Below are 5,463 nucleotides of genomic sequence, written 5' to 3' on the forward strand. Positions count from 1 at the left end.
AAATTGGTCAGTAGAAACTACACCAAGGCTTTAAATATGAGACAGCTATAGACCACTCTTTGGTTTCCTTATTTTGACAAATAAATAAGATGTTAATTTATTAAACAATTAAATTGGACACCTATTTGGAGGGCAGAAGAGTGGAGAATTCTTTATCTGAAATTCTTTATGAAAATTAGAGTTCCAAGCTTGCATGGAAACATGATGCTTTGTAATATTTCCTTGTTCCTTATATAACATATTAAACCGTGCAGTTGTTTAATTTTTTTAAATGTATGGTCTATTATGTTAATATTAAAATCTATATTGTTGTTACAAAGTTGAAAAAATAGATCCAGACTATTGTTTTTGTAGCATAACTTTTCCAAATCATTGAGAAAAAAAAAAGAAAAACCTCGGCTTAAAGCTGCACAGAAGAGATTTTTAAAGACACAGATATATGTACATATATTTTTTACTTAAATTGTGGTAAATTTTAAGGGCAAAGCACTGCACTTAGAAAATGAAACAACAAGAAGTCATTCAGGGTTACTGTCAAATTCTTAAAATTCTCGATACTATTTTACAAAGTATGCATTTTATGTTGGTTATATCTTTTATGAAATAGGATCTGTTTCATCACTTAAATAGTTCTTAAATCACCTTTAAGGGTGATTAAGTTGAATGCTAAGGATATGTCTTTCACTGTCAACATTACCACCTTCACAATTCTTATGATTTGTCAACATCTGTGGAGTGTCTAAGTTAAGTATGTTAGATGTATTTACTGAGTCCTTGCTATCTACATGAACTTAACTTTATGCTGATTTGTATATTTTTATTTTTAATCATTATTTTTATTTGGGCAATATGTAGCACTCAGTTTAAAACTTATATGTATGGACAATCAAGATGGTGACTAACTATTATGGTAAAAAAAACTTATATAGATGGCATATTTTCTTCATTAAACATTTCTTAAGTTCACTTATGTCCGATTATTATTATGCAAATTTACAGTTTATGAGAAGAAGCATTAAATTTTAAAGACAATTTATCTGGCACTACTCTATTTACAGATGATGATGTGTTATACCTATACAGACAATAAAATTAAAATTAATATGCAAAAAGCATGTCTTTTCCAGACAGTTCTTATCAAGTTACAGTTTAAAATATTTTATCATATATCTCGTAATATGTATCATAAGTTGAGATTATAAACTTAAATTAGGAAAAATCATTTATTTTAAAAATAATATTATTGTGCATATTTGAGGTTTGCAACAATGTTATGAGATATATATGGAGATATTTACAGGTTACTAAGGTGAGGTAAATTAGTATATGTATCATCTCAAGTGCTTACTTTTTTTTGACAAAGGAAGCTAAAATCCACTTAGTTAACACAAATCCCTCATCCAACACAGTTAAGTACAGTTCTCATGTTATAGGTAAAATCTCGAGACTGTTCATCCTATATATCTGCAATATCGTTTAAATAAAATTCTCCATGCTTTGGGAAAACTTTATGGAACAACAGATTCTGCTATTTTTATGATATTTTGAAAGAGAAATGCAAGAAAGAACAGATAATATTTAAAGGTGGGAAACGAAAATAGGTGTTATATCTAAAAATGAAAAAACATGCAGATTTAAAGAGAACAAAGATACTCAATAGATGCTTTTAAATAAATAGAAAATGAAAAGGAAGGATTTCCTGATTTGAGTAGGAATAAAAAGGAAATAGAAAACAACTGTTGTCTAAATATTGCAGTTACTTTGTAGGGATGAAGGAAGACTTTCCTGTCATTCTGGGCCCTAGCTCTCCCTTGATGTTTGCCTCTTGACCAATTATCTTTCTGACTAGTTTTCTTTATTTTCAGTGGACAAAATGGTGTAAGAAGAGTAATAATTTGACTCACATTTATTTAAGATCATCAGTGAGAAAGTCCCTAAACACTTTTTATCTCCTTTTCTATTTCACTGCTCTCCCTTGTTCTGTATTTCTTCAGACTCTATTTTGTCAGGTTAATGAGATTCCACCTTACTAGAAAGAATAATGCTTATATCTTATAATCCATACCGCTAAAATGCTATTGTCTGTCTTATTAAGTGGATTGTTCTAGTCTTAAATATCCCTTATAAACTATTATAAAATAATAGGTAAGTAGCAAAATAACATGTATTATATATGTCTATAAAATAATGCTATATGTATATATACATATTTTATATATTTTATAAATAAATATATATTATATATATATAAAATAGTGATGCACATTTAAAAAATCAACAAAGTTCAAGAATCTTATGAAGCAATAGTCATTAATATTCACATGGTCTCTCTCTTTCTCTCTCTGTCTTTCTGTGTGTTTCTCTCTCTCTCTCTCTTCCTCTCTCTCTCTCTCATTATGTATTCATCTCCTTTTTCCTTTTTTGTAAGAGAATAAAACTAATTCAGGGCACAGCAGTCTTCCAACATTCACTGAACACCCACCAAGCATCATGACTTCCTGCTGAAGAAGTTATAAATGGCAATAGGGTGTCTGTTTGCTTTTGGCAGGCTACTCCAGGAATGTGGTGACTAAATACAGTATTTCTGCTATGGTCCTTGGCTGTAACCCTTTCTCCTGCTCATTTTGGTGGCATGTTTGTCTATTCAGTGGCTACACTATAACATTACTACACTATTACAGCTTGTGTAGAAGAATCTTTTTTCCTGTGTTCTTACTCAGTTTCTAACATTGACAACTTAAATGATTATGTGATAACTCACAACCATGGACCTTTAAATTTCAGGAACAATAAAAACTTGCAAACTAATAGAAATCATGGAGCAACTGGGTAAGAATAAAGAGATTTTTAAAGTGTAGTTTTTCCATTTTCAAACTTTCTAAAAGATTGCTATACTATCATTTATAGGATCATGCACAGATATTTTTGTATACGAGCTAATTAAATGTGAATGAGTATTTAATTTTAGCATACTAAGTTACTTTGTTTCACTTTTTAATGTTAAATTAGATTCTATTAAAATAAATTGGGACACTTTAAGCAAATAAGTTGCAGAGATCTCAATGTGAAAACTTATAACTTTTTGTAGTTAAATCAGAAACAGTTAACTTGAGTAAAATAAAATAAAAAGATATTCTAACAAGAATTGGATGTTTTCCGCATTGTGAAGCACAATATAGAAATTTCCATGAAAAAGACTGTCTCTGGGATTCCAAAAACTGATAAGCAGAAATAATATACAGCCACAATCTTCTCATTTAGTTCACTGCTATCAGAATTCAATAGGGATGGTCAGGGGGTTGACATCTTGGAGGGATTCTTTCTCTTGTCTTTCCTTCTTTTAACCTGAGGGTATTATCTGTTTTGTTTTGTTTTTGCTAAGTCATGGAGTAGTTAGCTATCCTAAGCTAAAGAAGATACAAGGGTTTTAAGTCCATGGAACTATACAAAGGCTAGAGGAACTTCACATTAAAATAATAATCAGTTAAGATAAATTAAAGTATTTTTTAACTCTATGAGGGAATAAATAAAACAAATGAGAATGAAAATTATTATGAAATAGTGAGCCCCTTATGACTATATTACATTAGATCTTACTGCAATATTATGTATTAACTTTAAGCATGCCGAGTAACTTTTTTGAAAAAGACATATTTTTCATTTACATAGGACAAAAAAATAGAAGCGCTAGAACCACCATTTGTTTGTACATTAATTATATGCCAAATACCTAAAAGAAAATTCACAGTCTTAGAAACACTATTTTTTTCAACCCAAAGCTATAAAAATGAGTTATGAATATACTATATGCCCAGTTTTATTGTCTTTTTGTATAAATATAATTTGTGTGTCTGAATTTAAAAGGGCCTGAGGATTTTTTGAAACAAAAGCCACTGCTGCTGAATGAAGAATAACTGAGGAATTTATGCTCTCAACAGTTTTTAAGCATTTATTCTTTGAGCAAATTTCCTAATATGAAATGAATCCTTTTACGTATGGTACATTTCATATCAAAGAAAGTGCGAGTAACACTATGTTGTGTGACATTTTAAAAGAAAATTAGTAAACTCTTCTTATAATGGAAATGTTTTATGGCATATTCAGTTTTAATCAATATCCCTCCCTACAATTACTTTCTTTAGTTAGAAATGACAGCAGAGTAAACTAAGTTCACACATTTCCATAAATAACTGTGATACCCATCATTCTATATGAGATATTCAGACAACAATACTGAAGTACATCTCAATATTAATATGAATTCACCCAGTGGGAAGACATCAATTTAACCCAAATAAAATCACAAAGACAAATGTGACACTTTTCTAGATCAGTTACTCAAAATATTTAGTTAATTGAGAATAATTGCCTTGTTGAGCTGGATTACTTATATAATTAATTTCTAACTCCATTCATCATACTATTTTCAATGTGGTTGGAGTGAAGGGTATAGAAATTTTCTATCAATTAATTTAATATTTTTCATGTAAAAATATGAAGTGATTTTTCCAACAAATATAACCTTATTAGACACAACCTACATTTTACACCGATTTTCTGAAGAGTTAAATGCTCTGAAAATACTTTGGCTTTAAAGATTTTTTTCTTTCCTAAGTGGAGAAGGCAGTATATGGTAGAAAAAAAGAGTAATCATTACCATAAAGAACAAGTTCTTTCTGCTCTGCTTGTTTAGATCTATCAATACCTTTAATGGGTATCTGTTTCTATGAACTGCATTCTGGCCAGTTACATATGATTTCATTTTCCAAGCAGCTTGGTGAAGCAAACAGAGATAAGCAGGTAATAAATTATTTGACTGAATCAACTACCTTTACAGTAACACCAAAACGAAAGTCATCATGGCGATATGTTACTCCAGAGTTTAAAATCTAGAATTATTTATTTTCAGGGATTGAAGTTTCAGCATTCTCTACCATAATAAGAGCATTAACTTATGTACTTTGATAAGAGATGCATTTCTGATATCCTAATTTTAATAATAAAATAGAAATCATAAGAATCTTTAGCTGAAACTACAAATTGAAAGACAGTACAGGCACAGATAGTTCTGATGAGTCAAATAACAGTCAAAATTGGGCATGTATAATTAAAACAATATACAAATACCTACAGGTATTGACAAAGATTAATAGTCACCAAATTCAAGTAATCATGTAACTCAAATAATGGTAACTATTTATGTCGTAAAAGATAGTGTTTTTCAACCGGGCTTGGTGGCTCAGCCTGTAATCCCAGCACTTTGGGAGGTTGAGGTGAGTGGATTGCCTGAGTTTGCAGGTTCCAGACCCGCCCAGGCAACTTGGAGACACCTCATCTCTACAATAAATCAAAAATAAGCCGGGCATGGTAGCACACACCTGTAGTTCCAACTACTTGGAAAGCTGAGGTGGAAGGGTCGCCAGAGCCCAGCAGGTTGAGGCTGCAGTGGCCGGGAGCAGCCAC

This window comes from Carlito syrichta, unplaced genomic scaffold (genome assembly GCF_000164805.1).
Source record: "Carlito syrichta isolate Samal-C Ts95f unplaced genomic scaffold, Tarsius_syrichta-2.0.1 Scaffold308343, whole genome shotgun sequence".
Classification (NCBI taxonomy): domain Eukaryota; kingdom Metazoa; phylum Chordata; class Mammalia; order Primates; family Tarsiidae; genus Carlito; species Carlito syrichta.